Source organism: Micrasema longulum, unplaced genomic scaffold (genome assembly GCF_059751315.1).
Source record: "Micrasema longulum isolate JH-2025_06_02 unplaced genomic scaffold, ASM5975131v1 h1tg000287l, whole genome shotgun sequence".
In the NCBI taxonomy this organism is placed as follows: domain Eukaryota; kingdom Metazoa; phylum Arthropoda; class Insecta; order Trichoptera; family Brachycentridae; genus Micrasema; species Micrasema longulum.
Genome location: NW_028277491.1, coordinates 23,062 through 35,111, shown reverse-complemented (window position 1 = coordinate 35,111; position 12,050 = coordinate 23,062).

Genomic DNA, 12,050 nt, shown 5'->3' with positions numbered 1-12,050 from the left:
TTAATTTTAATTGACAAATTCTGTAAAGGGCCACTTTTGTTTGAGATTTGAAAAGGCAAATACATGTTTTTTTCTTGATTTAAACTAAGTAAATATGTTTCAAGCCTGTTATTAACTATCGTAAAACTTTTTGTACCGTCATTAAAGGTTGACTCCCATGTTTTTTAAATAAGCACAATTATTGTTCTTACATTGTTCGAACCTAACTAAGCATAGAAATTCTTATCAATATTCTGTCAGCACGCATGTTCAAAATGAGGTTACGAGCGACCTATCCGCGCATGCGCCGGCACTGCACGGATTTATGTATACAGGTCACCCCCGTTGGTCGCGGGGGATACGTTCTGGACATGGCCGCGATAAGCGAAATTTCGCGATCAACGGGGGATATCGGACTTTCAGCTTAATCTTCTCCTAGCTTTTTTTCAATTGATCGCACTGTAGACTCAGGCAATTTGAAATTCCTACCTACAACTGCATTTAAATCACCATATATTTCTATCTCTTCGATTATTTTGAGATTCTTTTCTAACGTCACTACATTGTGAAAAATATCGCGTTATAACGAATCTGCACTCGCCTGGGTCGCGATTAACGGTTACCTGTATTGTGTTCTGTCTACCATACATGGTCAATCTCGCTCAAGCCATGGTTTCACATCATTGAAGTAAATTAAGGGTTAAAGATAGCGAAACGATTGGCGCGTGCGTGAGCCGACAATATAAAAAGGTCTTCCGCTAGCCATGATTAAACTAGATCTTTTGATCAGACACTTTTTCAACAGAGATGAAGCAGTTGAGAATATGGTAGGTAATTATAGAGCCTGAATAATCACTTTACGTAGTTGACTCCCATATTTAGTATGTCAATTTTCATTTTTCAATTTTCTGTACATCGCACGTACAGATGCCTACTGTCGTATGTCTAAATCAGCCATTTTTCAGGAGAGCAAAAGCAAACTTTTTAAAAATTATTTACGAGTATAATGCCCGGTATTTTTGTGGTGTTTGCTCATTTGACTGTTAAAATATGATAATAATACTGTAGCATTACAATTACTGCTGTTGTCTGCTCCATATTTTACTAAATTTATTTGAAAGTATACTGAAGTTGATGGTACAACTCGATAAATAAAAACGAAGAGATACGTTAGTGTTCTCACAAAAAAGAGAGAAATGTGGTAAGTATTTTACTCCCGATGCGATGGTACAAATTTGTATCGGTGTAAAAAAATCTAAAATCTCCTATATGAGAGTGAATTTTATGTAACTAATTATATTTGAATATTTTTGAGTGATTGACGGCCTCCGTGGTGTATTGGTCAAGACGCTTGACTCACGCACGGAAGGCTCCGGGTTCGATTCCCGGTGAGAAAACAATAATTAAAAAATTAAAAACTGGGTGTTGTGATGTAATTCACCACTGTAATTGGGCCACCTGGCCGGGCACACATACAATTTTTTTTTTTTTTTTAAATCGGCTATTTTGATGTAATTAGTTAAAAAAATTACTCCTGAGGATCAGCTTTGCGTATAGCTGTCACCCGTTTGTTTGCGTAACATTACTACTCCTTTACAAACCTCAATACCGTAATTATAAAAACAAAAATACTCTTTTTTTTTAAAAATATTTTTGTGGTTTGACTATAATGCGAGTTTATCGTTTATTTCTGTAAATACATAGTACTGAAAAAAACAACAGCTTTTTAAGTTGCAATAGGGAAAATTCATATACTACAAATACCGATAAAAAAATATGAAATGAATTTAGAAGAAAAATATAGAATTTTAAAAATAAATATGGATATTGTGGAGTAATGTTTTAATTTCAGAGTAATAACGCGTAGTTTGTCGCATTATTGCTCTGTAGTTTTAATACACAATTGAAAAAAAATAATTCTCAAGAAATATGTCTTTACAAAAACGCGACATGTTTGGCCTTTACAAATGTGCCTTAAAGCTTCGTGACGATGTTCGATTTAAATTTAAACGGTAACAAACAAAGTTCAAAATTTAACTGAATCGTGACGTATTAGGAGCGTGACCAATGCAATAAATTGATTTCATGGGAATTTAAAATTTAAAAAATGTAACATGTTTTTAACTAAGTAACTGAACTACTAATAAGTATAAAAAAAAGTTTTTTGCATTCGACAGTATTTCTTCATCATCATCAAATGGTGCATTGGGCACTGCATTGGTACACAAATCGCAGCGTATCTTGATCGTTTTTGTTACATAATTTTAAGATGATCAGTCTTACGCTTCAGATACCAGTCCAGGGACTTTGAAATATTCTGGTGTGAAAACACCCTTTTAAATAAATATTTCATATCAACCGTGTCGGGAATCGAACCCGAGACCTCTCGCATGGTAGGCAAACGCGCTGAAATTACACCACGAGGCTGACTTCAGTATTTCATTAATCTTTATTAATTAAGAATTGTAAAAAAGCGATATTTCCTTATTCCTTGGCGGTACGAATTTGTACGACTGTTTTTTTTTTATCTAGAGTTTAAAAAAAACTGAAAACTACGTAATTGTTTTCAAGCTATAAAAAATATAATTCAAGAAGAACAAAACCAAAAACTCTCCTAAATCTATGTTCAGGGATCAAATTCACTGTGCTTCTGGGGTGCCATATGTGGGGTTTGAATTTTACATTCCCATGCGTGTAGTTTACTAAAGAAAATAAAAGAAAGAAGAAAACTAGCGAAATTTATTGTTTGAAAGGGGAAATTTTTTATGAACCAGAAATATTTATGCTAATAATGTTGCTATGAATCCCCGCTTCTTCGTATGAATTATTTTCACTTTCAATTTTAAAAAAATACTTTTACTTGAGAGTGCTCTACACTTGTGCACATTTTTTTTTTTTTATTTGTTTATTTTTCATACATATATTATTTACATATAAATATAATTACAAAAATAAACTTTAGAAAAATACATCTTAAAATTAAGCTATAACATGAATTGGAAAAAAATGCCCACAAAGACTACAGCCTCTGAGCGTGGGTCATTCCTTTTTTAATTATTAAAAAGTTTATAAAACATATATATGGTACGACATAACCATGAAAAGAAAAGAAAATAAAAATAAAGGAAAAACCAAATTAACATAAAGTGATATTACGAAAATATGATTTATTCGCAGTATGCATTTAATTTTTTATTTTTTTAAGCATGTGTCTATCTGCTCCTTCCATGCTAATCCAAGAACTTAAACCTATTTGTAACTGCGCCAGTAGTTTAATGTTTTGTAGTTCCTTGCTTAGAAGATTGAAGGATCTTGGACCAACATGTAAGGAGTGCCTCAGTGCGAACTTAGTTCTGCATCCTGGAACTGACAGTACACTATCGGATCTATTACTAATACGATTTGAATAATTACTAAACAATTCCATATTTAAGTAAATATATTTCACTCACTGAAATAATTTTCTAAAACTAAGGAGTCCATTCTCTACGTATTATTTATTACTAGAAATAGGAAATATAAAGAACCGCCTTTAGTGTGAAGGAAGATGAAAATTTTAACTGCATTATATTTTTCGTTTATGAAGGACTGAGTTGTCTTCCGCATTAAAATATACCTTATTTTTAAGCGTCAAGGTTAAGTCATCGTTTATAAAGTACGCAGATTAAGCTCCCGATTTTGCAGAGTTTTCTCTAAGTTTTGCCAAAAGAAAAATTGGAAGCAATAAAATCTGGAATGAACGTTATTTGAACGAAACCACAGGACAAATAACTGAAAAATTCTTTGCTTCTATTTTTCCATTGATTTCAGGAAAAAGCAAAGTATGAGCTTCGATCTCGCTCAAATCCTCACGGGTCATGGCGGGTTTATGAGCTGCCTGCACTGTTTTAAACTTTCCAAGATTAAGTGCTGTCCGTATGATGATGAAACCCTTCAAGATGTTCCCCATTTGTTGATGCATTGCCCCCTTTTCAGCGTCGAAAGACGTAACCTGGAGGCGCGATGCAGAAGCGTCGGTGAGAATCTAAAGCACATCTATTCCGTAATAAGTCACAATGATTTATCACAAAAGGTAGTATCTTTGATGGTAAGGATAGTACAGGTAATAAGGACAGTAAATGATAACATGACACAAAATGTCCTGGTCTCTTCAAGTGAAACGGAAGGTCTGCTGATGTCTATCAATAGTCCGGCTTCTCTTAAATAAGTTTTCTGGGGTTTTCTCTTCATTAATCAAATGCGGAGAAGTTCCTATAAAGGTCCACAGCCGAAATTCCCCCCTTTATTTTTATTTTTTTGGGAAATCAACAGTTCTACATACATATTTATAGTAAACAAACAGATATCATGTATAAACTCAGAACTAATAACAGATTTCCACAAAGTATGCAAAGTTAGTAAAGAAAATATAATACATATGAAATGAATACATACTTTTCTAACACTTCTTAGATATAGATAGCCAGGAAATAAAATCCACTTGTAAAATATAAACCTTGTACATTATAAGCAAGGTCAATAATACTGCAACTCTATTTTTTTTAAGTACGCAGATAAAGTCGTACAAAGATTTAAGTAAATAAATAACTTTTCTCAAAGTCACCAAAATAATAATTTGTTTTGTTAATACTAATATTTAGTTTAATAGACCTTCATTTTTTATATGGAGATAGTAAATATTGCGTATTTTTACAATTTTTAGAAATGTTCTTCATAACTCACTTCCGCAAAATATGTTTATAAATTTATGATCGTTGACAGTCCTCTTGCCCAAATAACCTTAAAGATAAACTGGTTTACAAAATTACCAAAATTTTGGTTTGAAATATTTTAATAGAAAATTAACGTTTTTGAGAACGGAATATGTAATTAACGATGCCAAAATTGTTGATGTTACATTGTGTAAAGTGATCACTTAAATCATCAAATAACAGGCCGTGCAATTTTTAAATGCCTAGACACATTACGCGAATCCTAAAATCGGTAAATAACTATATAAGTATTATTTTATTCAATTCAGGCCCTGTTATCGTCCACAATAAATGACCTCCTGTATTGAAAAGGTGCATTATTGTACGATTTCTTCAAGTTTAGGGTTTTATTTACTTATGCATCGGTTTATTACTCGTTCGGTATTTGACGCCGCGCCAGTAAGATCAAGGATAGTAATATAAAACTACGAAGTGAGAAAAGTTAAAAAGTTGTCAAGGTGATCAAGATGTATTGACCTTTTTATTGATTAGTAATTTTATCATTTTATGTGCCTATCTACTAGGCGCCAGTCGGTTGTGGTAGCATTCTTTTGTGTGAGCGATTCTTATTTATTACCCTCATTTTGACGGCTCCGAACAACAAAAAATACATTGTGAGGAACAATGGGGAGCAATTTCTAAGTGTATAAGATTGCAATCAACCGAGACTCGAAGGACCGATAACATGAGGCCTAAAAGGCCGGTTAAATAAGGCCTTAAGCGCCTTAGGGGTCGAATTTCCTAGCAAATATCAGTCAATGACAGGCAATCGTTACCTGGTGGTAGATAATTATTTGTTTAACAGAGAGGTCATAAATAGCAGTGGCGAATAGTGATTTTATTTACAGGTAAGCTATAAAAAATATAATACATATTTGTACCTACAAAGGAGGTACCTTATATAATGTAAGTAATATAAACTACAAATTGATATTTTTCTGTGGTTCTGTGTGATACAACAACTCTTATCCATGAAATCAACTCAAACGATGTAATTTCGTGATAAATTATATTATATATATATATTATCCATTACTTTAGTATCTATATAATTAATGATAAAATAAATAAAAAATATCATTATGAATTCAGTCGATATCAGGTATTCAATTGAAATGTCAACTGGCCGCATTGTAATTAATAGTGATATAAACGGCCGCGTGGAGCGCTATATATCCTGCAATATGACGCATGAAAATAATTATGGTCTTATGTCAAAAGTACAATCTCAATGAAAAATAGTCCTTAGAAACAATGTTTGAAATACTGTTTTCCAAATCAAGTTTCTTTAAATAATTTGTGTCATCTGCAAGTTTAATCTAGGAGAAAAAACTCGCACTAGGGTTAATACGTCATTCAAAATATAGTATACTTATTTGTATGAAAAAATAAGCTGGAATAATCGGCTAGTTTCTTGGCCCACCGCAGGCGCTGGGCGCGCTTTATTAAAATTTATACGGATAAAAATACAAACGGTGGAAATGATTTAAAATAAACGGTAATTATTTATTTGTTTTTCTGTAAATAAAGTTACAATAAAACATTATTATGTTAGTCAAATATAATGGAAAGCTGCGCTTAATCGCTTCTATACGCGGTTCGCCCCTGATAAATAGAAGTCATTGTTTTTCAGATATTTGTTTGAATGAGATGTTCTTATATAACATATAGGTTATTTGATTGAAAACCAAAAATATTTTATTATTTTACTGACATCGTGAGCATACAAGGAAAACTGGCCTAGTCTGAATTCTTTTTTGTTGGCAAATCAAGATTGAAGTTCTTTAATTGTCACAAACTAATACTTTTGCTATTTAGTACTCTTTTGATATTACTTTTTTTTCTTTACATAGACAAATAATTAGCAACGTATTTTGTTAGTATGGAAGTGTTTTGATTTTGTCGACATTTCCTGTAGCAGATGTTTATAGACTAACTTGATTAATCTACGATTATCAATTTCGTAAAAAAAGAGATAACTGGACTCTTTTTTTCCAGAACTAAAAATGGTGAAAAAATTTCAAAATTGCAAAAAATTGGCTTGGCCAATTGTCCTTGAATGCTCACAATAAGTTTAACGCAGACGAATCTCACCGGATGAATACAAGTTTCAGCTGGAAGAATGGAATAAATATGGATGTTCAAACATAGACAGAATGGTAAATGTTTAATAGAGTTTAAAGTGAACACTGAAACCAGCCAATGACAGACCGTAAGTATTATTGTAAATGCCTAGACTTCCATTTCGTCCTCAGCTAGAATGCTGTTGCCCTATTTGGTCACCTTACTATAATGTTAATATTAATACACTAGAAAAGAGTAAAAAAAAAAGTTTATACAGATCGACTACCGGTTAAACCGTAACTTCTCTCGCAATGCTGAAAGCATGCAGTACCATAGAGTAAACTCTCTTCAAAATTAAAGAATAATATTGTGCCAGCTATTTTTGTTCAAATTCATAAACAATAAAATCGATTCTCCTAATCTAATTGAAAGACTTGCATTCCGTGTGCCATCTAGACCATCAAGTCAAAATCTTCTGTTTTACGCAGACAACGCATCAATAAACCATTTAAATTAATCTATAATACCTAGAATATGCGAGAAATATAACTGTTTTTTATTTCCCGAGGTTGATGTTTTTCATGACAAAAAGTTGTTTAAATATTGAGAGAAGCATATATTTAATTAATTTTATTGTTATATACATCTTTTTCGTTTTTTATCTTTCACATTTGTTTTTTTAACATAATTTGAATTATTGTCGCTAGTGTAAATATTATTTTGGTGTTTTCATAGGTGTCCTACACTAAAATACAAAGAAATTGTCAATATATTTCGTACATACTGATTGTTTACCCAATAAAATAACCAAATAAATATTCCCTTATCGAAAGTGTTTTCTATATCTTTTGTAATATGTTAATAATACATTACTTTACATCAAATGGTCTGATTTTGTACATGGTGATACCTACGTTGATTCGGGTAGTTATGTAATTTATGGAGCAAACAAAATGAATACAAGACATATCTATACAGCCAAGATAACCTAATATTATTTTACCAGCACGTCTGTTTTAGTTTTATGAGTAAACAATCTAATCTGAAGATTTCACAAGAAAATGCTTGTTAGAACCAACAAGGCTAGACGGATTTGTCCGAAAGAGTTATGGCCGTGTAACACTGATCGAAAATCCAACAATTCGTTAAAAATCTAAACAGATGAATATTGAATTTGCATTATATTTGAAGCAATAACTTTGTGGTTTAAAATAAAAACATCTTGTTTTTAACCACTTATATATAAAAATTTAATTTAAGGATTTAAAATCTGAAAAATAAAACATTAATAGGCAAGCGTTCAATCAACTAGGGTGGGTTCTTTAGTAATTTGATATGCTAGAGTAATTGTACGCTCTAAATCTGATGCTCAAAAATAAGTTAAGGTAAGAATTTATTTCCACAGTAAAATATACATTTTTATGTGTTTTTTCTTGTTGTGTTGAACGCATTGCATTTATTTATTTCTGACAATTAAATTTAGGGCGTACAATTACTAAAGCACGTCCAATTAATATGGCACCCATTCTATGTATATTTGAAATAAAAAGAGAGAATATTTTCAATACGATGGCTAAAAACATGGACCATTTGCTCACGCTCACAGCGCGAGATAACGGTTCACCCTTAGTGGAGCTCCGAGAGCAACTTCTGTTCAATGGCAATGGTACAGGCTGGCCTGTGTCGTGAAATTGTCTCTCTCACTTGCCAATACATCTATAGCCACGAAAGTGAGACGTAAAAGTATTTGAGACAACCGTTAGAACGATTGCAGAATATTTGTATACGTTATATCTTTGACCTTCACAAATTTGACCACATAACCGAGTATCGCACATTCTATCACTTCTTCACAATATCTTAAATAATTCCACTTCGCCTGTTTATCTGAGAGAGCTCTTCCAACCTCTTTCACATCACGGACTATCTCTTCGTTCTAGTAACGAAGTAAAGAACCCTTTTAATACCCTGTCACCTATCTAATTTTCTTGCCTACTCTTTCACAGTAGAAGCCACTTGATTATGGAATAATCTACCAACTAATGTAAGAGACGCTCCTTCTTTAATTACATTTAAGTCCAGATTAAAATGTCACTATCTTAATATTTAAATTGTTCCTTTGTCCTTCTTATTTCCTTCCCATCCCCTCTCAGCTCTTCATAGTATTGTGTTTTTTCTTTTATATATATTTTTTATTTTGTTAATCTTTGTTTTTATTTTTTGTATATAATTGTAAGATTATGTCCATGTATTTGTAATTTTCTCAAACTGAACGGTTTGTGTAGGTAGGAAGAAATTGCCTTAAGGCAATATGCCCGCCCTAATATGTATATAAAGTGTTACATAAATAAATAAAAACATATTCTGTACTCTTTTACTTCATTGCCGCGACAATGCGACACATCGGTTAGCTTTTGACTGTAGAGGGAATTTATCACCAATTTATAGTAAAATGCTTTTTTTGTGTCCAATGAGTATGTATTACTTAATAATATATTATTTTAATATTTAATTAAATGTAAAATGGAAAATCGTGTATTTATTATATTTACAGAGACGTGAAAGTTTTTAGATGCGATGTTTAGGCTATACATCACCGGAAAGGGAAAGTTGACTTACAGATCCCTTGTTGGAATTGCAGATTGTGGTTGTTTTTTAGTAACGCAGATTAGCGGATCAGAGGTCCGAGGTTCCAACTTCACTCTATTACAAGTTTTTCTAACAGTGAACTAAATACAACTTGTTGAAAATGGTCCTGAAAATAAAATATAAGGGTAAAAACGTAAATATTATTTTTTTCAATTAACACATTATAACAAGGATGGAGAACATTTTAGGGAAGGGAATATGGAAGCCTAGATATTAACAAGGATTATGACCTGTCATTGGCTGGTTTGAGTAGCCACTTTACAACTGTGCACAGTTGTTACAGTCACAGTTGTAAGTTAAGTCAAAGAGCTGAAACCTTTATTGTTGTGAAAAGATTAATCTGATTGAGTTATTTCACCTACTAGGCAACGCCTTAAACCAATTTTTCAATTTTTAAACTTCATTTTGGACCAGTTGGTTTTATTACAATATTTTAAGTTTGTCCAAATGTTTGTAGATAAAATACTAAATTTTACCACCTAGGGAGTCATTAAGATTAACAAATTACATCAGGGATGGATAACATTTTGGAGAAGGGAATATGAAAATCTAGACATTTAAAGGACTTATGACCTGTCATCGGCTGGTTTAAGTGGCCACTTTACACAATGTGTAACATTCACTGCTTTGCCTGTGTTTGAAGTTTATTTTTTCCTTTTAAAAAATGACGAGTTGTTTCACTCAGTTTTCTGATCCGTATTATACACGTTTTATGATTATCAAGTATTAAGTGGACTGCGGTAGAGTTGTTGAAAGTGTAAAAACTGCCAAGAAACTCAAAATGGTTGATATCTGGTAAAACAAACGCTGCGCTGGTCGCTTCCTTGTTTACTTGACCAGATAACTAGGCATTCTTCTCATACATACTTTGTTATCTAAAAGAACAACTACCCATTTAACGTGAGTTTGAAACCTGGTTAAAATACACTTCTTAAATAGTGATATGTTTGACATAAATAGGATCAACATTCGCATAGCAAATCGCAGTACTACAAACTGCTGATTAGCAGGGGCGAACCGTGTATAGAAGCGATTATGCGCAGCTTACCGTTTTATTTGACCAACCATAATAATGTTTAATGGTAACTTTATTTACAGAAAAACGAAAAAATAATTAACATTTATTTTAAATCATTTCCATCGTTTGTATTTTTATCCTAATATAAATATAAATTTTAATAAAACACGCCCAGCGCCTGCGGTGAGCCAAGAAACTAGCCGATTATTCCAGCTTATTTTTCATACAAATAAGTATACTATGTTTTAAATGTATTAACCCCAGTGCGGGTTTTTTCTCCTAGATTAAACTTGCAGATTACACAAAGGAATATTTTTCTTTGTGATGATACTTTTGACATAAGACGATAATTATATTGCAGGACATATAGCGCTCCACGCGGCCGTTTTTAGCACTATTAATTACTAGAACAATGCGGCCAGTTGATATTTCAATTGAATACCTAATATCGACTGAATTCGTAATGCTATTTTTTATTTATTTTCAATAAATTATTTATTAAAGTAATGGATAATATATCTATATAATATAATTTATAACGAAATTACATCGTTTGAGTTGATTTCATGGATGAGAGTTGTTGTATCACACAGAACCACAGAAAAATATCAATTTATAATATGTATTACTTACATTTTATTATGTACCTCCTATGTAGGTACCAATATATGATATTTTTTTATAGCTTACATGTAAATAAAATCACCATTTGCCAATGCTGATTAGTTAGTCTTCATTTTTCCCTAGGTCCCGGCAGAAGGCCCTTAGAAGTTTGAGCCCCTGAGGCCGGGGCCTAGTGTGCCTAAAGCTGTAATGCGGTCCCACTCGCAGTAGTCCATCCCATTGAGGAAGTCTAGCAGCAACAAACACCTCACTCGCGCTGCAGTGTCGTGAAAGCCTATGCGGAAATTCCGCCCTTCGGGAAATTGTATATTTAAAATGTATTTTAACGCATGGTAAAAATTTGAGTATTTATTGTGCGGCGAAGTTTCATGAAAATGAATGAAAAAAAAAAAAAAAAAAACAAACTACTTTGTATGATGTCACTAGTTCTTCCGAATTGATAAGAGAGTTGTGTTAGATTTTCGTTTGACGGTAAGTCAACTGACAAATCAGCAGAACTCATCGAGAAGAAGGAGAAGACAAGTTGAGACATCACACGCGAAGCAATTCAGCTTAATTTAATTGACTGTTACCAAATGAAAAAATAAGAAAACCACCGAACATCCTCATTATTGTATCAAACATTCAACGTATCCCTAATACTTTGCTAAATATATTGACACCTCAGCTCGCTGGTATATTGGTGCGTGCATAAATCCTGAAACATTCTGTTTTTCAAAATATTACATATTGAATCTGCATTAACTTGATGGAAAAACGTGATTGAATTTTTTCAATTAAACACTATTATAAGCCCAGTTAAAATTGTACATAGTAGCATACTAACATGAAAAATAATTAATTAAAATAAATATAAAACAGCTTTGTTTTTACCCACTATTTTTTTTTTCTAGTGACCGGTTTTAAAGCTACACAAGCTTCTTTTTTAATGCATAATTAAACGTAGTTATGCAGAAAGCAGCCAG